Consider the following 25,933-nt stretch of genomic DNA (forward strand, 5'->3'; position numbering starts at 1 on the left):
TTTCGCCTGCGGTCAGCGGCATGGATTGGATGCCGATCCGACTAATATGTGGCTACGGCTTCGAAAATAGGAGTACTTCCATTTGCATTTCTTTAAGCTGCGGCAGCTTTTGCGTTGTAAGGTTACAAAATGAATTTGCTTCATGTTACGTGGAATTGTGCTTTTTTAAGCGTCATTTTACAAAATAAATTTGCCATACAGCCCCGGAAAAAGAGAAGAGTACACGGAAAGAACATCCGGCCAACGAAGGGAGCTTTTCATAGGACTATCCAAAAAACGTCGTGGGTACGCAACCACCAGTTCATAAATCGCTGGCATCACGCGAAAAGGCATTGGCATAAAAAAAAGTATTTTCAACAAAATTGAACCCCAGGTTTGATATGAGAAGTTATTAGGTTTGATATGGGAAGTTATTTTAGATGAGCCGTGGGCATACTAGCTGAGCATACTGGGGTTGTATATAACTTCCGATATTTTACAGCTCCCAGTTTATTGTTCGTCAACGCTCTTAAGCGTGCTTTCCATGCGTCATTCGCAGTGCTTTTCATAACAGAGCGCGTTTAAAAGGAACGCTCTGAAACGGTCACAAATGAGCAAGGAAAGCATGCTTTGAGATGCCATCCGGCGAGAGACAAACGAACGGCTGATCAAATTGCCGTATTTTCTCGAGCATCACGCGTGGTGTGTGCAGAGGAAGACAGCGCGAGCGGGTGCTGTCAAAACCGCGTCAAGTTCAGCTCGAAACAGCGCTTTCATCGAAGCAGCTCCAGCGAACCGGATCCACGACTTCGGCCTCAGGGGCTCCCTTTGATGACGCGCAATGACCCGGCGGCTGTCTGCGCCGCCAAAGACGGCCGAGGACGAAGCAAGACAGGCGCCCTCCCAGATTTCGACGCCGAGCGACATGACCAGACGCGAGCTAATGTAATCCCGCCGTCCGAGAGTGAGCCGTGTGTGCAAAGTGGCACGCTACAGTGACGACGATCAACACAACTGCTAATTGCACTCAAGAGGCTCTCGGCTAATGACTTTCGCGGGCGCCGCGAGCTTGACACTCGCCTGGCTGCGTCACCCTGCTTGTTTGCGGTCGGCCTTTGGCGAGTGCGGTGGATAAACACGCACTCGGGGTCGCTCTTCATATGTGGCCGCCGCCTTGCGGGTCTTCTTCCCCGCGCTTGACACTGTCAAGAGCGCGTGTCACGCTTGTTTGCCAATGGTCTCGCCTCGGGGCTGGCGGAGTCTGCGGTGCCACGGACGGAGGTGTGTCCCGGATGTATCCTGCCCACATGAGCGAACGTACCCCGATAAAAGTGCGAAGCTTTCTTGCGCCTCGTGTCCCCTATCCTGCGAACAACCGATTTCTTGCATCCGCACAACGCAGCCATTACGTTGACGAATAAAGCAATGTAGCCACGAGGAAGATATTATACAGGGTCTTTTGTTTTTTTAGCTGCGCCAATTTTTTAACGATTGCCTACGGCAGATAGCTCAATTCTACTCTTGACCTCGATTACACGATGAGGCGGCCATTACTTATAGAAGAAATCAAAATGTTCAATGGAACAATTCACGTAATTGCCTTGGTTAGCTTTGTAATTATTTATTTTACGCCACTTATTTCGATCTACGAACTATAGCCGCTCAGTTCACACGGCGTCTCCACTTAGTACAAATTCTCTGAACCGCACCAGTTCCCAGATACTAATTTTCAAAGTGTCTGTCGAAATGCATTGGTTTTCCAGTTACTCTTGTGCTTCAATACGTAAAACAGGGGTTTCTTAAAAAAGTTAATGGAACGCCACTGGGTTTCGACGGACACTTTCAAAATAATATCTCGGAAGTGGTGCTGTCCACAGATTTCGTTCCAAGTGGATACACCGTGCGAACTCAGCGGCTATAATTCGTAGATTGAAATATGTGGCATACAGTAAATTAATTTTTAAAATTTATGCGCGTAATTCATTTAATTACTCGATTGAACATTTTGATTTTTCATAGAAGTAAAGGCCGCCTCATCGAGTATTTTGGGCCACAAGTTGGGATTATCTATCTTCCACAGGCGACCTTTAGAAAATTTGGTGCAGCTAAAGAAAAAAATGAATTTGCTCATTTTACTTGCTTAAAATCGAACGCGATATATGCGGCCTCTTTCAAGTAAGGCGTCCTTTATATATTCATTTCTAAGGCGTACAAGATCCAGGAGTACTTTTATCAAATGAAAACATGAAAGCTCCATATGATGGCTACGGAGGCAAAATGCGAAAACACCCGTGTACTTACACTTAGATGCCCCTTAAAGAACCCGAGGTCCTCCAGATTCACCCGGAGTCTCCCACTACGACGTTCCACATAGTCAGATCGTGGTTTTGGCACGTAAAACCACATAATGTAATTTTTTTTATATCTACATATGAAATATGGTAGCGCAGAAACTAATGGCAAGGCAAAAAAGCAGGTGATCGCTGTGTTTCAGCGCCACCATTTGTCATGATGTTCAACCATTGAGCCCACACATCCACAATTTTGGAACCGGATGTTCACCATCTTAGCAGTTCGTTTTTCATTTTCTTTTGTCGCCCACAGCTACGCGTTGGCGCAGAATATATCTATTAGAGATATTAAAGAGAACTCCTCTAGTCCAATGACAGGGACCCACAATATAAAATCCCAGTATGATCTAATTACTGAACGCATTAGATAATTCTGCTACATTAAGCACACTAACCGCATTTCTACGATCGCGTTTGAATTCCGCTATGGTGTACTCATTTGTTCTTTTATTTGAACATTTTAGAAACCAGTATCAATAAGAGCGGCTTACTTTATCTACTTGACGCGCGAAATTGCGTAGTTCTCAAAATGAAACGTGGAAAGTTAACTTTTAATGTGTGAAATAAATGTTTATTCAATTTCTACTAGGACCCAGGATAACTTGTTCTTGCACTACTTGGTTGACGTTTGATGAACGTATTGCAGCCCAACAAAAAAAAAACGAACTCAAAGAACACAAGAAAGAACACCATGGGCGTTACACTTACAACTTTATTATTAGGCGTCATCAAGCCGTCGTTGGACAAGTTTGTCATATCATGGTAATTGGTGGTTATTACAAGTCATTTAAGTCATCATTAGTCATTACTGCTCACTACTAAGCATTTTAGTCATTTGTAGTCATTTGTGGTCATTACAAGCCATCATAAGACATAATGGTCATGCGAGAGTCATTAGTAGTCATTGTTAGTCATTACACTAGTCCTTAACTTCTACCAATCTCTATTATGACGTCATCGTTCACTCTCAGAATCAATCATTTTTCATTCTTTAATCTGTATTTAATCTGTGTTCATACGGCATGATGGCGCTTCGGCGGACACTCCGGAGTTCAGGTCTGCTGACACACACTTCACCATGAGCCTAGAAAGGATTTCGCCATAAAATAGGCTGGTGTCGTCAATCTCAAACCGACTCGCATCAACATCGACTATTTCATTAATGTATAGTATGAAAAGATACGGACCCATTATGATCCCTGGTAGGACGCCTATATTTAGATGGTTCAACTCAGGATGGTCACCAGCCATGGCTACAAACTGAGACCAATGTTCAAGATAGGAGGCAATAATAGAATGAGCTTTGTCTCGAATGCCATAAAGATCGACTTCTTTAAGTAAGATGTCACTGACAAAGTTGAACGCCTGAGCAAAATAAAAAATACTTCTGAGCACCATTTTTTTCCTCCAGTACTTCTACGATAAATTCCTTTAGGTCAGTAGGGCTAATTCAGTCAACCTACTCTTACAAAAAAAAAAGCTGAGCAGTACTTATGCTATTAAACTTATCAGTAAATGGACAAAGCCGCGTTTCAATCAACCTCTCTAAGCCTCTTGAAGAAGGAGGCAGCACTGATACAGGGCGGTAATTTGAAAGATCATTCCTATTGCCTTTTATTTTTAATATTACTCTGACCTTTTCCGTTTGCAAGCAGCCCATACAATAAAGAAACAACTTTAGAGAAGGGAAACTGTGCTTTCTGCAGTGGTACGAAAATAAGCAGTGGAAGCGCATGGAACTTAGCGGGGTGGACGCCAGATGGCCCTGCTCGACCAGGAAGCGTAAGTGCATTTATGTTTAGAGCAAAATCTAATATGGCCGCTTTTCGCCGGTAGTGTGCGCTGATACGTGCCGTGCTCGCCCTGCTGGCTGTGGCATGCCTCATTGCCTAGACTGCCGCGTAGCTGGTGCGTTCTAATTGCCAGGAGACCAAAGAGCCTCTACTGACGCCCATACAAACAAGGCACAAGTGAGTGAACAGGACGTGCGACTTTATTGGCAGAAGAAAAGCAGTGCACCTTCTCGTACAAGAGCAGAAATAACATTTGCATTTCGGGATGCACTGAGAAGCTCATTTTCGTCGTCGCACATAGCGGTCTGGTAACGAGCGACAATAAGCAGCGCAGGCAAATTGGACAGTGATACACCTGTTTTCATCGAGAGTCGCCGTACCTTGCATTGCGAAGCAATCGGGTGACGAAAGTATCTGTTGCCGCAGCCAACAGATCGACATGGACTGCCCGGCACTTTAGCGTTACCTACTTTGCAACCTGCGCGTTTCTTTTCGTTTTTTCGCGTTCCGCTAATGTGTAATGGTACGCCCACACTAGCGACAAAAACGCGCGCGACACGCCGCACGCGGCAAGCGACCGCGCGGCAGACGCGTGCGGGCAAGTCCACAGTCGCGTTTTGCGGCACGCGGCAGCGGCCCGTGGAGTCCCGCGTTGTCTCGTTCCATTCGATACTTCTCGCGACAACGCGCTCTCCGTTCTGCCCATTTCGTCTTCCATCGGAAGTGTCTGTGTTTTTTTGCGCCACTGCCGGCCACACTCAGGCATGTCGGATACGGACGAGGAGCTACTGGTGACTGTGAACACTATAATACTTGTTTGTTCTTTACTTGTGCGACGCCGACGTGCCAGACAGCGGACGAGAAAGTTTTGGGTGCGGTACAGGGACACTGAGGGCCAGGCGCGCACTCTGCTTCCCCACCTTCACCAATTACTCACCTGTCATGCCAAACTGCTGTCCATAATGTGCCAGCGGTTGGCGCGCAGCTCCTTGTCCGACGCTCGATTTATCATAGAGGTACGCATATCCGCGAACGGTTTCCAAAAACGCCTCCATTGCGAGGCGAATTCTTCGTCGACGCCTGAGTGGCGGTGTGGTAAGGCTTAACAAAAACAGCCCCCTTGACTGGAAATGGCCTCTGAGATTTTACGGCGCGCGTGTCACTGTTCAGTCTCAGAGCCCATAGATTATGATTCTTTGCTTATGCGACAGGTGGCGCCACAACAGCGCGGCTCGTAAAGCGGCTCGCTTCTGATTGGTGGACGTTTCGCGTCTGCCGCGAAAAATGGGTCTCGCACCCATTCGCGCGTTTGCCGCGCGTTGCTGCCGCTTTTCGTGAATCTTGCCGCGCGCGACAGCACCGCTCGCCGCGCGCGTTGTGTCGCGCGCGTTTTTGTCGCTAGTGTGGACGTACCATAACTCACACTTTGCGCCCCATATTCTCAATATTGGCATGGTTGCTTTTTTGGGCATCACCATTTTGCAGCCACATTTACAGGTCTTTCCACCAATGTGGCTATCAGCTTCATACACGTCTGGTAATCTAATCGCGTATGCTGGTCTCCGTTCACGCCACATCACAGCCGATGAAGGCCCACAAGCATAATTTGCCCACGGCTGCAGCAGGAAAGGTCGAATGGGGAGCACCAATTACGGTGTGTGTAAATTGGGAGTCATTGTCGCTGTGTGGACTGCAGACGCAAATGGTTACCTTGAGAGACTTGCCCGATGCAGATGACCAGGTCGCCACATCCAAGAAACAACGCGGTGACCATGATCAAATGAGACTCGGCATTCAATCACCGCATAAGGTTCAGACAATACACAATACATTGGCTAAGATCCACATGACAACAATGAGCATTCAGGCACTACGGGCCGCTTACAGCTGATTCAGCTGTCCGACTTCACGCACAGTGCTTGCCTTCATCGCACATGGCGGTCTAGTAACGAGTGACAGCCAGCACCGCAAGCAGATTGGACAGTGTCCCACTTGTTTGCATCGACAGTCGCTGTAAATTGCATAGCAAATCAATCGGGTGATGCAAGAATCTGCTAATGAATACGTTGTTGCGCCAAAAAAAGGAAAATAAAGACTTGGGAACGAAGAGTACGAAACGACAGATTGAGCGCTGAACTTCAACTGATGTTATATTATTCTTACAGCAGGACAGGGAGAATGAATAAATGCGCATGCGTACATCAGTGTTCCCTAGAGCGATTACAGTGACGTTTTTAACAGTTGCAACTCATTTTCAAACAGAAAAACACACTTGTCACTAGCTCGTGCCTCTCTCTTTTATGTGATATGCCCCCAGAAGTTCTGTTGCTAACGTATCCCCACTCCTGCCAAGTATGTTTATCTCACGCAGCAGTGGCTGGCATGTTCCTTCCAGGCAAACCATGCAATGCGCAGGTAAATGCGCATTACCTTTGTTGATTACAGACAATTCATGCTCCAATTCATGCTTGAAGAAAGTCGCCACTAGGTTTGGCGTGCCAGTTGTTTTCTCGGCACCACGCATGTTGGCTGGACTGTGACTGCGCATAAGCCGCGTTGACAAAAAGTCAGGATGCCAGAAAAAGCACACTAGGCGATACGTGAAATGTGTGGCGGGCGTTATATACGAGATACCACTAAAATGTGCGAAATCCTACGTTGCTCAAACGGGGAGATCTGTTAATGACCGGGCCTGGGAGCATGAATTGTGTGTAATCAACAAACGTAATGCTCATTACCTGCCCATTCCACGGTTTGCCTGAAGCAACATGCCAGTCACTACTGCGTGAGATAAAGATGCTTGGCAGGAGTGGTGATATGTTAGCAAGATAACTTTTGGAACTATATCACATAAAAGAGACAGGCACGAGTTGTATAAGTGACACGTCTGTTTTTCTGTTTGAAAACGAGTTGCAACTGTTAAAAACGTCACTGTAATCGCTCTAGGCAGCACTGATGTGCGCATGCGCATTTGTTCATTCTCCCTGCCCTGCTGTAAGAACAAAATCAGCTGATGTTCAGCGCTCAATCTGTCGTTTCGAACTCTTCCTTCCCAAGTCTTTATTTTCCTTTTTTGGTGCAACAATGTATTCATTAAATCCCAACCAACTCGCCCGGCAATAAGTTGTACTCAAGAATCTGCTGCCGCGGCCAACACAGTGACATGCAGTACCCTGCATTTTAAAGTTACCTCATTTCCACCTTGCGCGTTTCTTTTATGCGAAGCATATTACGAGAGCTCAACCCAGCTTCTCAGGCGCGGCGGTGTCGCCTTCAATACCACGTGACATCGTGACGTCACGACAGAGGAGAAACGGGGCTCCAACTCGCGCCGTCGCTCGCGCCATCGCGGCGGTATATAAACAGCTGCGCTTGCCTCTGCTAGACACTCACGAGGTGAGATGCCTCCTGGAGACAGAGCTGCTCGTTGGAATGAGAAGCGAAGGTTGCGGCGTGCTACAGAGACTGATTTTCTAGGTGGCTTTGGCTCAACTCTTGCAAGATGGGCTGGGTGGGAATCGAACCAGGGTCTCCGGAGTGTGAGATGGAGACGCTACCACTGAGCCACGAGTATGATGCTTCAAAGCGGTACAAAAGCGCCTCTAGTGAATGCGGTGTTGCCTTAGAAACGAGCTGTTTCTAAGGCTCAGGCATGCGTCGCTTGGTCAGGCGCACATTTCGTTGCTGCGCCGAACGCTGCGTTGCTCGACGCTCACCGCATCCAATGCGGGGCGCGTAGTCGCTTCGCCGTAGCCCATTGTCTTACACCCCTTGGTGGGTCGACGGGAACGCTGTCACGTTCCACTCTTGAAGGCGAAGCAGAGTACCGCATGAGTTGTTTCTTCGTCTAGCCGAACCAAATATAGCCAAGCAACAGCAGTTCACCAGGCTAAACAGTGGTTCAACAACTAAAATAAAGGCTAGTATGCTTCGCATCCTGGGCTTAACCTTAGCTAAGCCACAGCCATTTTTTTTTATTCTTTCGGTGGCCCCTAATGTCTCGCTCACACTTGGTGCCCCATCTCCTCTCAATATGGACATGATCTGTTGTGTGGGAATCACCATTTTGCAGGCACTTTTGCAGGCCTTTGCACCCATGTGGATATCAACCTTATACACTTCGGGTCATGTAATCACGTATGATACTCTTCGTTGACGCCAAATCATGTACGAGGAAGGCTGCAAGCAAAATTTGCACACGGATGCAGCAGGAAAGGACGGAACGGGGAGCACCAATCACGGTTTGTGTAAATTCGGAGTCTATGTCGCTGTGCGGGCTGCAGGAGCAGGTGCTTGCCTCGAGAGACTGTTTCCCAATACAAAGGACCAGGCTCCAACATACGAGAAACGTAACACGGTGACGAATACCAAGTCGGACAGCAACGAAACCATTTTCCGCAATCAATCACGCAAAAACACAGGCTGTCGAGCAAAATAGCAATCCTGAACGAGACTAGGAATTAAATATGGCAATGAGGAAACTTGCATTCAAGAAAAAAGTCACTCTACCTTGCAAGCACTGAAAGCTAGAAACATTGAGGAAAGTTTAATGCTACATAGGTCATGGTGCGAAGGTTATTGCAAGACACATGCCAATGCCGCAGCAGCTATTTCAGGAGAGGAATTGCACATAGCAGCGTACACTAGATAATACTGCTACATATATGTTATGCTACTAGAGCGTGACTGGTATTAAGCACGAGCAAAGAATCGGTTGATATTTATTGTTTGGATGAGGAAGAGTAATGATCTCTAGCAAGAACGTGGAATGTAAAAGCTTGCATTCATTGAAAAAAAATATACTTCGCACAAATGGTATTTTACAAGGCCAGGAAGATCATTATGGAAGGGCAAGCTGACGGAACTCTTGGCCAGCGTCGTCTGTGCATGTTCAAAGGTTGCAGGTACATCTGAAGACACAGAATTTTTGTTGTTGAGGCAGCTGGATGGCTCGGCCAATATCCGTGCTGGTGGAATGATGGCAGATGCTCTTTTCCCTCTTGACACAGTCGTCTGTCGACTTGATATCTCTTCTAAATACTTCTGGAATGGCTTCTTTGTTCGTGGTGTAGAGCCTTGCGAATTCGGCTCCAGCCTTTTCCTGTTGGTGTAGATGGGGGCTCCTGTGATGACCAAGATGCGCATGGCAGAGACTCTGTTGGTGCAGGCAGAACAGTGACACAAGAGATACAGCAGAGATCATCCAAACTCATGCAGTGTTTTCTTTTATGCTCAAACCAATTATGCTGAACTGTAAATATGAACAAATGTTCATATCATCCGCTACAAACAAATGACATATAACAAGGCAACGAACACTGACACCAATGACAAAATAGGGAAATTACTTGTTTTTAGTAAATGAAATAAAAAAACGTTAGATTAATGGAAATGAAAGTGGATGAAAAAACAACTTGCCGCAGGTGGGGAACGATCTCACAACTTTCGCATGGTGTCACTGTTTGTTCGCTTCTTATGATATGACGAATAAAAAATCAGGCCGCTCTGTTAACCCGCTTTCTTCTCGTTTAATTTACAAATAACATGTATCTCAAGACTAGCATGTCAATACAGCATATATCAAGCATATTTATTTCTCAACCAGGTGTTGTTTACCTTGTAATAGTAGCCAAAGTCCGCACAATTACGTTGTTGTAGCAGGCAGCAGCTTCTCTTTAGTGCGTGGAGTGTGTTGCTTTATGCTGGTGCCATCCTCATTGCTGCATGTCTGGACCAGAAATTTTGGCTGCATCAGAAATAGAATAAGCACAATTTTGCAACATTAAATGCGAGAAGGTGTAACTACAGAACACATGCAAATGTACACTGTTTGTTCTAGGGTGCTTAAGCAGCATGATAAGTAAATATTGCTACTCTCCATAAAATTGATGTGTGCCTAACTACAATGCATGTCAACAGCTGAAGTATTATTGAGATCACCAATGAGAACATTTATGCGCTCATTCATACACTAGAAGAGATCATACTGCTGGTTTCACAAGCAAATGCACAAAAGACATGAATCTATTACAAATGATGCATTCTTTGTCGGTATGAACGTGATGAACCGTTTCACTACTACAAAAATAGATGTCCTCAGGTAAACCAAACTAAACGTCAAGAACCATTGGAACCAGACAGACAGACAGACAAAGAACCTCAATTACGAGGTCCTGCGAAGCTTCGCCCTAGGTCAGAGCTGCGGGCTGCTCCCACGTGGGGTCTGCTATGCCGAGCCTAACCACCGCATCCTGGGCTCTCTGGACAGCCCAAGTTTGACGTGAAAGTTCTGAGCTCTGGATGGCAGAGCTCCATTCTTCTTCCGTGATGCGATTGGGTCCCTGTCGCGAGGGGCATCGCAAGAGCATGTGTGCGAGATTGCTAACAGCCCCACAGTTGGGGCAAGTAGAGCTAAAAGCCTCTGGAGTGATCGTATGAAAAAGGGCTAGGTTTGGATAGCACTTAGTCTGAAGCATGCGTAAACTGGACGCCAGAGGTCTAGCCAGTTTGCTGTGAGGGGAAGATAAGTCCTCCTACCCAGGTGATAGTGCGTAGTGATTTCGCTGAAAGTATTGAGAGTGTCCCGAAACTCGAGAACCCCGGAGTCTGAGCTCGATCCTGCTCCCGCGCGGTGGGTTAGTGCGAGTGCTTGGGAGTGGGCGATGTTATTGAGATTGGGAAAGGAGTCAAGTTGGGGGACGAGGTGAGGTGGAAACCACATGATGGTACGCCTCCTCAGCAATGGATCCTGAAGCGAAAGCCCTGACCGCCGATCTCGAATCAGTGAAGATTTGCGATCTGCTGTTGTCTAGGAGTGCTATAGCAACTGCGACCTGCTCCGCTCAGGTTGGTGTTGAGCACTTCAGGGAAGCCGCCTTCACTATCTGTCCGTTGTGATCAACGAGGGCAATGGCAAAGATAGACGACTGTCCATATTGGGCTGCGTCGACAAAACATGCCGAGTAGGGATCGTCCTTGGTATGCTTGAGGAGGGCGAGGGCTCTTGCCGTGTGTCTGCCTACGTTGTGTTGAGGATGAACATTACGGGGAAACGATGCAACTCGTATGTTGTTACTTTGATCTTCCGAAATTTCATATTTCCGCTCTTCCATGAGGATAGGGTTGATCCCAAGAATCACCAGGATCTTCTTTCCAGCCGGGGTACAGGATAAACGGGATAGTTGGGCTGACTCCTGGGCCTCGATTATCTCGTCCAATGTGTTGTGCACTCCTAGTTGCATAAGGAGGTCCGTGCTCGCCCGTAACGGAACGCCTAGTACTTTTTCGATACTTTTTCTGATGTGCATGTTTAATCGTTTCTTTTTGGAGTTAAACCAGTGTACATGGCTGCCACATAATCTATATGACTCATGAGGAAGGCGTGGAACAACCTGAGGAGGTTGTCTTCCTTTAAGCCTCCACGCCTATTCAAGACTCTGTTGATGAGTCTGATCATGTTCTCAGTCTTGGCTGTGAGCTTGTTGAGTGTCGCATTGTTACTGCCATTGGATTCGATGAACATGCCAAGGACCCGAATGGTGTCTACTCTGGGGATGGTACAGCCGATTTAGTGTGGAGTTTGATTTTTATTTCAGACAACGATTTCCAGCCTCTAGGTTTGGGACCTCTCCTGACTGGCCTGTAGCGAAGGAGCTCAGTCTTGCTCGGGGAGCATCTAACCCCGTATTTTCCAAGTTTCTTCTGTTTGATCTACAGCCTCCTGTAAGCCTAATTCAACAGCTCCTTCGCTTCCTCCGGTGCACCAGATTGTGATGTCATCAGCGTAGAGCGTATGATTGATCCCTTCTATTTTGGAGTCTTTGCGATAGTTTCTTCATGGGGATGTTAAAAAGCAGTGGCGAGATTACCGCTCCTTGTAGCGTGCCTCAAACTGAAATTGTCGGACTTGAGGTCACCGATTTTGAGCGTGGCCTTGCGATCCCGGAGGAACGAGCTTATGTATCTGTGGAAGGCGTCTTCCAAATTGAGCTTCGAGATGGAGTTCAGAATGTGAACATGGGATACATTGTCAAATGCCTTTTCGAGGTCTAAGCCTAAGATGCCTCTTATATCTTTTCTGGTGTTGCCAATGATTTGACACTTGATGAGCTTCATCACGTCTTGCGTTGACAGGGCCGGACAAAAGCCGATCATATTGTACGGAAACAATCTTTGTTTCTCGATGCGCTTGGAAATTCGATTGTGTATGGCATGTTCCGCTACTTTCCCCACGCAGGACGCGAGGGAAATGGGTCTGAGGTTTGAGAGACTCGGGGGTCTTCGAGGCCTTGGAATGTGGATGACCGAGGCCATTTTCCAGGACTCCGAGATAACCCCTCGTTCCCACATTCCATTAACCTTCTTGTCAACCATTCTATAGAGCAGTCGTCCAGATTTCTCAGGGCCCGATTGCGGACGCCATCAGGACCAGGGGCCTACCTGCCATTTAGATTCTGGAGAGCTTCCCTTACTTCGCATGCTTTGAAGGGGTTATCTAGCACGGGACAAGATGAGCCTTTGTAGGGGGTTTAGTCGTCGTCACTCTAGTTGCCAAGTGGCAGATACCTGCGAACGAGTCGGTTGACTACGGTCTGCAATGCGTCTGATTGTGATTCCTGTTGTAGAACCTTCGCTATCACTTGTATTTTGTTTGAGTTGATATTCGTATCATCGAGCAGATGCTTGAGTAGGTTCTATTTAGCTCCAACCCTCATCTGGCCATCCACGGAATTGCAGACCTCATCCCAATGTTGTCTGCTCAAGGTTTGGCAGTGATGTTCAATAGTTTTGTTGAGCTCCATGATATTTTTTCGGAGCCTTCGGTTGAGTTTCTGCCCTTTCCATCTGTTCAACAGTGATGTTTTAGCTTCTAGGAGATGATCGAGGCGCCTATCCTTCCTGTCCGCCTCCAGTTCAGTCTGCACTTTCTTTGTCGCCGCACTGATATTCTCTTTTAACTGTTCAGCCCACTGCTCAAGGCTAAGTGCTGAGTCATGTGTTTGTGCTCGCTCTTCCCTAATCTTGCGAAACTAATCCCAACCTGCAATAGTGAACTCTTTGAGGTCCCCGCTTCTCACGTTGGCGGAGGTGGCCAGGATATTGTGATCACTGCCAAGGTGCATTTCGAGGTTCGACCAAGTTGCCGATTCTACATTGCGTATAAAAAAGAGGTCAAGTGTGGTATCTCTAGAGCAGGAGTTGCGGATCCTGTTCGGAAAAGCCGGATCTGTTATAACTGTGAGGTTATAATTGACTGTAGTTTGTCATAGGTGAAGGCCGTTGCGGTTAGCTTGTTCGTACCCCCATGCTTGATGCGAAGCGTTGAAGTCTCCGGCCACCAGAATTTTCTCCCGTCTTGGCCTTCATTTTAGCCCTGTTGATAATTGCCGCGAATTTTCGCCTGAGGTCTTTGGATGTACTTTATATCTTAAATATTAATATACTTGTCTTGACCTGCCCATTGGGGATGATTTCAACCAGCGAGTGTTCAATCCCATTGGCTTAAAGATTCAGATCATAGGCTATGAACGCACATTTGTTGGTGACTAATGTGCTGATGCCCCTTTTCCCATCATCATATTGGGTATACCATTTATAGCCCGGTAGGGTGACCGTGTCCGTCAGCGTTCCTTGTAATAGGAACACATGTGGCTTTTCCGGGTGGGTCCGAATGAACTGTTGGAGGACATTCCTTTTACGATGGAATACCCTACAGTTCCACTGCCAGATAATAATTACCCTGTGATTTGCCGCCATGGTGGGACGTAGTAGTTAGCTTGTTTTATAATATGCTGCGGAGTGCAGCCACTGCCCACCTTTCTGTGTCGGTGTTATTCACTTTGTCCAACGATGTAATTGTAGCTGTTGTAGAAACGTGGCGGTCCATATTATTGTATCTGACCCCTAGTGCTCTGACCGCCTCCATGAGTTTGTCAATAACAATTTGAATTTTTTTCAAGGGGTTTATCAATTTTATCTATTGTTTTTTTTCCAATTTACGAACACTGGCGCTCTTGTCAGAGGCACGAACTGCCGACGCCCTCTTTTTGGGTAGACCACTGGCAGTCGGTTCCGCTACGGGGATCTCCATGGGGCGTTTCTACCGTAGGGGCCTGAGTAGGTTGAACTGTCTCTCCCTTGCTTGCTTTTTTGAGTTCAATAATTTCTGCTGTGAGCTGCACCTTTGCGTATTTCAAAGAAGCACTTTTCTTTCTAATTGTGCAATCCTATTGTGCTCTGGCGATTGACCCCCCGTTACCTTTTTCGGTGATTCCTTGACCCCATCCGCCCATGCGGTACCACGATCAGCAGGCTCCTGGATCTGAACTCCAGGTCCCCTGGAACGAGAGTAGCCCCTGGAGCGGGTCGAGGGGGCCTTGCGACTCCTGGAAGACGAGCGTTCCGTCGAGCGACCCCTAAAAGGTGCACGGTCCTGGTAGCCGCCATCCCCGCCGCCTGGGTCTCGGGATCGGCTCCTGCATCTTTGCGAACTGCTGAGGTCCGGCTTGAGAGGGGTTGGCGACCCAGTTGGTTCGTTGGGTTGTTCGTGGTTGAGCCGCTCTCTTCTACGTTGTCTAACTACAAACAGAATTTGGAACCTTTGCTTGCAGGTTCCGTCAGCCGTGGGATGAGGGCCTCCGCAGAGGGCGCACTTCGGTGTACTTTCGTGCTTATCGTCCGGGTTGCTCGCACCACAGCCGCGGCAGTTTGCAATTTCAGGGGCTGGGCAAACGTCAGCTCTGTGGCAAAGCCTTCCACCTGCATAGCAAACGTCAGTTTGTCTGTGATAGAGTGAGCATTTCACCACACTAGAACCGAATTTTACGTAGTCCAGCATTTTACGTCCATCAAACAGGATGACTACCGTGCTTGTCTTCCCCCGTGATCCCCGTTGTCCCTATCTTCTGTAAGCTGATTATACAACTTGCACCTGAAATTTCCTCATTTCATCACGGCACCTAATTTTCTCCCGTCCTCAACAGCATTTCCCTTCACTTGGCACTCTTCCTATTACTCTAATGGTATACTGGTTATCTACTCTACGCATTACGTGGTCTGACCAGCTCCATTTATTTCTTTTAATGGCAACAACAACATCGGCTATACCCGTTTGCTCTCTGATCGACACGGCTCTCTTCCTGTCTCTTAACGTTGCGCCTAACATTCTTCGTTCCATCGCTCTTTGCGCGCTCCTCAACTTGTTCTCCAGCTGCTTTGTTAACCTCTCAGAGTCTGCCCCATAAGTTAGCACCAGTAGAATCCAGTGATTACATATTTGTCTAGTCAATTGAAGTGATAAGCTCCCATTCAGGATTTGGTAATGATTGCCGTACGTACTCCGAGACATTTCTATTCTTCTGTAACTTTCCTTCTCATGATCAGGGTCGCCTCTGAATAATCTACCTACAGAAACGCACTCCTGTACAGGCTCAGGAGGCTGACTGGCCAGCCTGAAATCTTGTTCCCTTGCCAGGCTATTCTACAGTATTTTTCGCATCTCCATAATAATCTTCAACCACAGTCTTACACTTTCTCAGATGTCTGTTCTCATTTCGTGCATTTGATCACCAGTGTCACTAAAGAGGACAGTGGCATCTGCAAAACGAAGGTTGTTGAGATATTCACCTTTGATCCTCACTCCATAGCCTTCTCAGTCTAATAGCTTGAACGCTTCTAAGTATGCAGTGAATAGCACTGGAGAGATTGTCTTTGCTTCTCTTGCTAGGTTATTTTCTATCTTTCATGCGAACAAAGAATGTTGTGGTACAATCTTCGTAGATGTTTCCCATGATTTTCACGTATTCCTCCTGTACCCCATCAGTACGCCATGCCTTCATGGCTGCTGGTATCTCTACTGAATCAAAAGGTTTTTCGTAATCTATGGAAGCCATACACAGAGGTTGGTTGTACTCCGCAGATTTTTCAATTACCTCATTGATCACAGGATCTGGCCATCGTAGAATATGCCTTCCTGAAGCAAGCCTGTTCTTTTGGTCGGATGAAGTGAAGTGTTGCCCCGAGTCTACCGAAACTTATCGTGGTCAATAGTTTATACTGTCACGAATTAGAGACGAGAAAGAAGGGAGCAAAACTGTGAATGACGAATCGAATGGTGACATTTCGCATTTAACCCCCTTCGAAATGCGGCCGTGACGCCCGGCATTCGATCCCGCGACGTCGCGCTTAGTCGCGAAACGGCTAATTAGGGGCTAAATTAAAATTTATATCCACTCGTTTCACGCCTGTTTGAAGGGGCAGTACGAAGCACTAGGTTTCACCGCTGTCATGGGAGAATAAAATGTTGTGGCCATAACATATTGTCACGTAGTAGTGGTGGTGAAGAAGGCAGCAAAACTATGATGGATGAAACTAGTGTTCTGTTGGGCGAACTTGTGCCCTCAAAAGCAGGCTACGCTTAATGAACGGCGACAGCAGCGAGCACAGTTGGCGATCGTTGAAAATCTGACGTGCCGGAGAAGCGCGTCTACTTTCGCGCAATCGAACGTTCCAAAGAAATTGCTGATGCCCGCGCGTCCTCCAGAATGTTCTGCACCATTCGCGTCGCGCATACATGCCATCATATTACACAAGATTGGGCGACAACAGAAAGCGGAAAAACCATCGATAACATTCCAGAAACTTCTCATACATACAGGTGCGTCCCGCGCTCAGCGATAACATTTCTTAGATGATGAAAAGCACTCATTCGAAAAAGACAAAAAAAGTCCACGTGACAACGCCCCCTCCTCAAAAAGCATACAAACATAACAGGAGCGAAATACAAAAGGATACTTATCCAAGAAACAAAGTCTGAAGTAACACAGTTCAAAAAAGAAAGAAAGTCAAAAGATCAGCTGTGCAACGTCGTAAAGTTCATTAGCGTGGGTAGAACTGCTCAAGTCGCACAAGGCAGGCTATTTCAAGTAGTGAGCGGCGCCGCTGTAATAGCGAAGTTCCATCTGGTACGACCTTATAGTCGAGGGCGCCAATGCGGCGGATTCTATTGTGAGGTCAGAAATAGCGGCGTAAAAGCTTCTCGCTATGTCCTCGTCGGCGTATTGGGGTCCAAACTCAAACACAGTCGTTGATGACATAGCGTCGTCGAAGGTTGTAGTGTCGACTGTCGTTCCTATGCTGGTTCCTGATCCGCAAATGGGCGAGCTGTCGGGCTTCGTCGGCGCGCTAGAGATAGGTGGCAACGTCAAGATTCTGTTCGTCAGAGAGGTGCCGCAGCACGGCGTCGAGAATCGTTGTCGGGTTCCTGCCATAAACCAGCTTGAATGGTATGATCTGTGTTTTCCCTTGTGTTTCCCCTTATCTTGGTAAGCGAACGTTAAGTACCGCCGGATGGCATCCCAGGTCTTGTGTTCGACGTCGACGTACATTGCTAGCATATCGGCGAGGATCTTATCCCGGCGCTCCGCAAGACCATTCGTATGCGAGTTGTAGGCAATTGTCGTCCTGTCTGTCTGACTCTATTGTTGTTTGGCGTGGGTGAGGTCCACTGTAAAGGCCATTCCTGTGTCAGTGATGAGGACATCTGAGGCACCATACCGAAGCAGGATGTTCTCGGCAAAGAATTCAACCACCTGCTCTGCGCTACATTTTGGCCGAGCGTTCGTTTTAGTGAAGTGGCAGAGGTAGTCCGTCTCCACGACGATCCACTCATTTCCAGGTGTTGACGTCGGAAAGAGTCCCAACAAGTCCATCCCGATCTGCTGAAATGGTCGCCAAGTAGGCTCTAGCGGCTGTAGTAATCCTGCCGGCCCTGTCGTTAGGGCCTACCGTCTCTGAAACTCGTGGTATGTCTTGACGTAACGGGCGAAGTCGGCAGTTAGCTGCGGCCAGTAATAGCTTTCCTATCTCCTCGATAGCGTCCGGGAGAATCCGAGGTGTCCAGCAGTCGGATCGTCATATAGGGCGAGCAGTACTTCTGGACGCAGGGCTGAGGGAAGAACAAGAAGGTCATCATCATCATCATCATCCTGTTTTGTGTCCCCTGAAGGACGAAGGCCTCTCTCTGTGATCTCCAATTACCCCTGTGCTGCGGCACCCGATTCCAACTAGCAGCCGCGAATTTCCTAATTTTATCGCTCAACCTAGTCTTCTGCCGTCCTCGACTGCGTTTCCCTTATCTTGGTATCCATTCTGTAATCCCTAATGCTCCAACGATTATCTAACCGGCGCATTACGTGTCCTGCCCAGCTACATTTATTTCTCTTGATGTCTATTACAATAGCGTCTATACCCGTTTGCTCTCTGATCCAAACCGCTCTCTTTCTGTCTCTTAACGTTCTGCCTAACGATCTTCATTCCATCGGTCTTTGCGCAATCGTTAAATTGTTCTCAAGCTTCTTTCGCAGTCTCCAAGTCTCTGCCCGATATGTCAGCACTGTTAAACTGCATGGATTGTACACCTTCCTTTTCAATGACAATGCAGACATTCTCAGGAGCTGACAATGTCTGCCGTATGCGATCCAACCTATTTCTATACTTCTACGAATTTCCTTCTCATGATCAAGGTTCCCTGCAATTAATTAACCTAGGTAAACGTGCTCCTTCACAGACTCTAGAGGCTGACTGGTGATCCTGAACTATTGTTCATTTGCATGGCTATTGGGCATTATGCTTGCCTTCTGCATATTAACCTTCAACCCCACTCTCACATCTTTCTGTTAAGGTCCTCAATCATTTGTTGTAACTCGTCTGCATTGTTGCTGAATAGAACAATGTCATCGGCAAACCGAAGGTTGCTGAGATATTCACCATCGATCTTTACTCCTAAGCCTTCCCAGTTTAATTGCTTGAATACTTCTTCCAACCAATCATTGGAGGGATTGTGTCTCCTTGCCTGACCCCTTTTTTTATTGTTTCACGGATTCTCTCCGTGTATGGGGCAGAGGTAAGGGCAAAATGCCTGACAGAGCCTCTGTGCCCCTACAGTTACTATATAGGTATCTTCCTGCTTTTCATGTGTAGAATTTAGGTAGCTGTAGAAACTCTGTAGATATTTTCCAATGTATTTACGCAAGCGTTCTGTACTTCTCGATTACGTAATGCCTCTATGACGGCTGGTATCTCTACTGAATCAAATGCATTTTCGTAATATATGAGAGCCAAATAGAGAGGATAATTGTAGTTTGCGGATTTCTCGATAACCTGATTAATGACATGGATGTGATTCATTGTAGAGTATCCCTTCCTGAAGCCAGCCTGTTCGCTTGACTGACAGTGTTGCCCTTATTCTATTGGAGATGATTTTGGTAAATATTTTATATAATACTGGGAGTAAGCTAATCCGCCTATAACTTTTCAATTCTTTAACGTCTCTCTTTTTGTGGATTAGAATAATGTTTGCATTCTTCCAGTTTTCTGTGACCCTTGCAGTCGATAAACACTTCGTATAAAGAGCCGCCAGGTTTCCAAGCAGTATGTCTCCCCCATCTTTGATTAAATCAACTGTTATTCCACCTTCTCCTGTCGCTCTTCCTCGTTTCATGTCTTGGAAGGCCCTTCTGACCTCATGGCTAGTTATAGGAGAAGTTTCTGTATCCTGTTCATTACTGTTTCTAATAGAGGTATCCTGACTCCTCTGGGTATTGTACAGGTCAGTATAGAATTGTTCCACTTCTCACTATATCTTCGAGATTGCTGATGACATTGTAACGATGTCCAGGAACACAGGTTCAGAAAAAAAACTATATTTATTAAGGGCGAACCTGTGCCCACAGATAAATGTCACTGTGGTCGTGACGAAATCCCCGGCAGTCGCGTTCTAAAACTGACCTCGCATCATCTTCTTTCTTCACACGTGATGCCTCGTGTGCGTGGCGCATGCGAACCGGGTCCAACCGGCTACTCGTGCCACGAAGGTCGCGGCCTGTTGCTGAATGACAACACGGTACGGCGTGCACAGTGTCCAATACGAAGAGCGCGCAACTTGAATGTGGCCAAGTTGTCGCGGTATTATCCCCTACTTACCGCATGGGCGCGATGCGTGAGAGGAAGTAGGGGTTCCTGTGGGTTCTCACTTCGTTTTTTCGTAACAACTCGTGGTAGGGTTTATGCTGACAACATGCACAACTTCCATGGAGTTACGCCGTGCTGGGTTCTCGTGGCCAGCGGATTTCACTTCGTAAGTGACGTTGCTTATACGGCGAAGTATTTCGTAACGGCCGAAGTATCGGCAGAGAAGCTTTTCAGACAGTCCACGGCGTCGCACTGGAGTCCATACCCACACCTTGACACGGGGCTGATAATGAGTTTCACTACGTCGCTGATTGTACCGGCTGGAGTCGATGCGTTGTTGGTGGCGTATTCGGAACCTTGTCATCTGTCATGCCTCCTCGGCTCTTTGCAAGAAATCATCTAGGTCAGATGAGTTATTGTTTTTATTAAATGGCTTCATGAAGGTTGTTACCGTAGGCCCCTTTGATATCTAAGAAAACAGCGGCGACGAGTAGGCGTTGACGTTTTTCATGTTCCACTGTCGTAACGAGGTCAATGACGTTGTCAATTGAAGAACGACCCCGCCGAAAACCGGTCATCATGTTCGGATAACGATCATTTCTCTCCAGAAACCATTCGAGCCTCGCCAGGACCATTCGTTCCATAACTTTTCCAACACAGCTGGCTAATGCGACTGGCCGGTAAGCTAATAAAGAGTCGTTCCAGGCTTCAAGAGAGCAACCAAGCGGCTGATCTTCCACTGCTGCAGAACACTACCGGAGACCCATGTGTCGTTGTAATATTTGAGCAGCGCCGTGCGACCAGCCCTGCCAAGGTGAGAGAGAGGCGAGTACGAGATCCCGTCGGGGCCAGGAGCACATGAATGCCGACACGACGCAAGAGCAGCCTCTAATTCGGGCATAGTAAAGAGCAAGTCGTAGTGGTCACTTGAGGAAGGTGGCGCAAAAACTTCGAATTGGATTGAGGCTGGTTGAGTTGTTGAAGTACTATAGCGCCAAACAGACGACACAGGAAGAAGAGACACGGACGAGCGCTTAGTTGGTGCATTACTTCAGTAATGCACCAACTAGCCCAACAAAAAGTTTTGCTGGTTGAGTTGTGCCCACAATCGTTTTCCAGAAGTCGTCCGCTACCTCTACATCATTGCGGTGTTGGTAAAGGGCCAAAGCACTGAAAGGGTATCTTTCTTGTGGGGGAAAACGTAGGCCCCTGACTACATGCCAAATACGTGCAGCGGCTTGCGAGGATCCAGTGATGAGCAGAACTTTCTCCAGCGCTTCCTTCCTAATTTCTCGAGATGGCACATTATTTGTCATTGAGCTCAGTGACAAAGGGCGAGATCGTACGTGGATTTCGTCAATCTATATTTCCTTTCAGCGCGCCGTCGGACTGCGCGCAACCTCTCGAATTCCACGTCGATAGGAGACCCCGGTGTAGGTGCACATATGTTCCGCGTGGCCTCACCGAGGGCGGACGTGATGAAGTCTTCTATTTGGGTTGCTGACTCGAGATTCGCACAGGAATTCTCCACGAATGTCTTAAAAGTGGGTCAGTCTGTGCACCGCACATGAGACGAAGTGGCAGGTGCGAACCACCTTACGCAGATATACGTTGGTATGTGATCACTGCCATGTGTTTCCACACCACTGAACCAGCTAGTAGAGGACTGTAGTCGTGAGGAAACAAGCGCCAGGTCCAGGCAGCTATTATAGGACGTGCCACGCAGAAACGTAGGAGAACCATCGTTAATATTGACGAAATCCTGTGAGTGCATAAAGTCGGACAAGGCTTTGCCTCGGTTATTCATTACTGTGCTTCCCCATTGGGGGTGATGAGCATTGCAGTCAACTGCAATAATATGAGGAGCTGTGCAACTCTGGATTGCTGAGGACAGGTACGAGAAATCAATGTGATATCTAGGCGGAATGTAGCCGCCGAGTATCGAGAAGACCCGTCCTTTAAGCGTTAACGTCAAGCAAATGTAGTGGTTCGTGTTATGGGGCTGGAGGACATGGTGGTAGTGTGGAATATTTCGGCGTATGCACGCTAATACCTTGCTGGTTTCATCAGCTTCTCGAGACCACAGCAATACATATCCAGAAAGGCGGAAAGCAGAAGGCATGTTGGGCTCACATATCACAATCACGGGCAAGCGGTATTTCTGGACGCGCTGTCGGAAGTCACTTAGGTGACCACGCAGGCCTCGGGCATTCCACTGCATCACTACACTGCGACGTATGTGCATCGACACAGAGGAGGAGTTGTGTGGTAGCGCCATAATGAATTACTGCAGTGCCGCCAAGAGCGGCTCAATTGTGTCCAAAAACTCAACAACTCTTGCTGTTGGCGTATTGAGGCCTGAAAGCAGCATGCGCATGGAATGTAAAAGTTGTTTCAGAAGAACGTTCACCTGCTAGCCTTCCGGCTTGTCCTTATTGTCCGCTGGAACGGCACGGAATGATGGACGCGTTGGTTCGACGACTACTATAGAGGCAATTCTGGCACCTATGTCTACGGGAGCTGCAGGCTGGCTGGTTCAGCCAGCATGCGAATGATGGGCAGTAAACGAGCTCTATATGTGGATGACATTACCTGCCCGTTAATAACAGACCACAAGAAACTTCAAAATGCTTTAAGCGAATATTGCTAAATACCAAGAAAACTGTGTACGTTTCATTCGCCTCTTACCGAAAAGTGGTACCTGAAACATGTGACCATTGGGAAACTGCTATTAAGAAGCTAAACGCATAAACTCACCTTGTTGCTAGTGTCCAGCCATCGTTTGATTGGGCAACTCACATTGATTATCTGTGCAAGAAACTAAGCTTCGAATGTTTGACCTTATGCAAGGCTTGAATATTTTAATTCACAGACACTCCTTATTTTCTATTTTAGCGTATTTCACTCTCAAATAACTATTGCATAGAATCGTCGGGCCCCCCAAAACGCATGCTTGAAATTCTTCTGTGGTTCCTATCCTGCAATGGAGAGCTGTACGAACCATTCCATGGCACCCTAGTACGCGCCATCCGCAGAACGTCTCGGAAATCTGAACATGGTGGTATTTATGATCATTAGACATCATGAAAGTGCAACACTAGAGCAAAAAATAATCTACGAGAACATGCTATACCACTCTTCTGTTTTGTTAAATTCCAGGTGTAACAACGTAGGGCAGTTCAAACAGAAATATTTGAATCTACCGAATTACCGCTAATATTGAATACATGCCACATTGAGGCTGTAATTCTCGCATTAATATTGTACTGGCTAATTGATGTACTTACTCAGCCTGGTTGTAATGAATCCTCAGCTACCCATATTGGCTATTAATCCAGAGTCAATTTCTAAATCTTCTAGTGCAATAAGCATTCTTCTTCGCCTTCTAACTCGGCGAAGGCTGCTCGGTAAAACTGAATTTCGTGCAGTTGAACTTGAGAAGCTCATGTCTATCCAATTTCCAGAACAAATAAATCAAGCGGAAGCGAAAGAATTGCCTGCTGCGTTTCTGGGACTATGAAATCGATCAGCGGCTGGCTGTACATATTCGAACGAATATATGGTGGGTGCGTTTAGGTATATGTCGTCTACAAAACAGTCACAACTGCTATCGGCGACACATTCGTGTTATCGCCGCATTGCTCTACAATCAAGGGGAAGCATGTGCACGCTGTGCACACAGTGGTCGCTGCCGCGCTCATCTATCGGTTGTCTGCAGCTCCGTATGAACAAATTACTCCATCCTTCCAACCAGAGCGCATCCGCACGAGTTCCCGCGGCTACGCCAGGCGCAATAAAGGCTGCGCCCTGTGCGCACTGTTGATGACGTCACGAGAGGTCTGCAGAGAGCTGTCGGTCAATTCATCACCGCTGCTTTTTTGTGGCTTTCATTTTGGCTGCGACACCATTGCCGCCTTGTCATGTGTCACGTGAGTGACACCATGAGAAGAGCCTGCCTCTGTGGCAAGAAGCGAGAGGTTCATCTAAGCAAAATGACCGGCATCTGGGCTGGCCAGCTGTCAAAGGACTTTCTCCGGTGGCCTCAGGCGCCGCACAAGTGTGAAGGCAAAGCGAATAAAAAAATCAAGAATAATGGACAAACTACGGCGGAACAGGGATCTGCGTCACGTTATTTAGCTTTGACACGCACGCTTCCTTGAATAACATATTCTGTGGACTGCATCTGCTCAAGTGTTAGAGCCTGCTTTTTCCCTCATTGGGAATAGTTTACTGTTCTAGATGGCAGAACGGAGACAGCGCATAAATTATTTTTAAGCCCAAGTATCAAAATACTTCGTGTACTGGAGGGGGGCGAACGCGTACAAAAATATTAGCAGAAATGCGGCAAACATTAATGAAACGTCATTTTTTTGCGCAACTTTAAATTAATCTCGTTGGTTAATTAATTCTATGTGGCCAATATATTCAAATCGTTACTTGTTTGAGGGCAAAAGCAATTCTTTTCAATGTGGTTAGTCATGTCAGTGCCTTCTTTCAAAGCAACTGTCTAGGAATATGTGCAAGCCGAAAATTTAAGGACTGAAGTAGAGTTGTAGGGTGCCATTTTAGAAACGACATATGTTGCCTCTGAGATTACAAAAAAAAAATGGTGAGCCCGCAGCACATATGGGGGACACTGCGAAAGCAGATGGCGGACTACTTCCGTTTAGCTTCGGCCTCCCGTTTACGAAGATCGGCACCTTCGTGCCGATTTACACGCCAAGCCACGTTGCGCTGGGCCGGCGCTTCTTAAGAGACGTACTTTCGTGGTTGAACACGTGGCTTCGCAGACGCCGCCGAGGTAGATTCTCATGGATCCGTTTTGCAGCACGCAATGGAAACAACTCAACGCATGTGTCATTTTTTATGCAAGTGTCGCGCGCTGTCCCGTCACGTCACGAACCGCTAAGCACGCCGCGCGAAATAGGCGCTCCTTCGTGTCGCAGCTAACACCTGCTGGCATGGAATAGAGGAAACGCCTCTGGCTCTCAGTTAAAAGGTTCCTCGGTTTGGCCGACGTTCGAATCCGCCTACTGGCCAGCGCATTCCGAATTTTCTTTTCAAATCTGTTAGCTTATTAAGCCGGGATATGTCTTTATAACTACTTTCCATGCATTACCACCTTTTTCTAATGTCTTAATCGATCTCAAACATAGTATCCTTACATTTTCAGCGTTCCTGCCATTAAATTTACAACCGCCACCGGACACCGGCCAAACTCCCAGTGGGCCAAGTAGTGCTTTCACAATAAATGTTGCATTCTATTCCATCGCAAACCTGAGCTCACCAGCAAGCATTGCACCAACCCCTACATGCGCACCTCGCTCCACAATGGTCCGCGCATCATATAGTCCAAAAATGGACAGATCAGTCCCATATAGGTATATTCCTTTATCGCGAGCTGCAACATCTCCCAAAACTGTGTACGTAGGCTACGGCAACCATGGCCGGCTATGCTACATACATGTTGATAGACTGATTCAGAGCGCAAGACAACACACTTGCATACGCGCACGAACACACACACACACACACACACACACACACACAAGAAAGGAATACCCCCGCCTTTTTCCATTGCGATAGCAATTATATGGACACCCCTAGCGAATTCCCACCGTCGTCATCGCCGTTGCCATGATGTTCCGTATAAGGTCCAAAGGCGATGACATCGCGGCCGCGCGCCGTATGCTGCAGGTGCGAGCGAAAATCTGCGCGGGGCATACGGAGACGGATGGTGGTTTGATGCGGCGGTGTCTTCTCGCGCACCCAAGAGGGGGAGGGGGGAGTTTTACGCGCACTTAGAGCGAGTGTAGGGGACCGGTTAGGGAGCATGTGCTC

This window comes from Dermacentor albipictus, chromosome 9 (assembly GCF_038994185.2).
Source record: "Dermacentor albipictus isolate Rhodes 1998 colony chromosome 9, USDA_Dalb.pri_finalv2, whole genome shotgun sequence".
NCBI classification, from domain to species: domain Eukaryota; kingdom Metazoa; phylum Arthropoda; class Arachnida; order Ixodida; family Ixodidae; genus Dermacentor; species Dermacentor albipictus.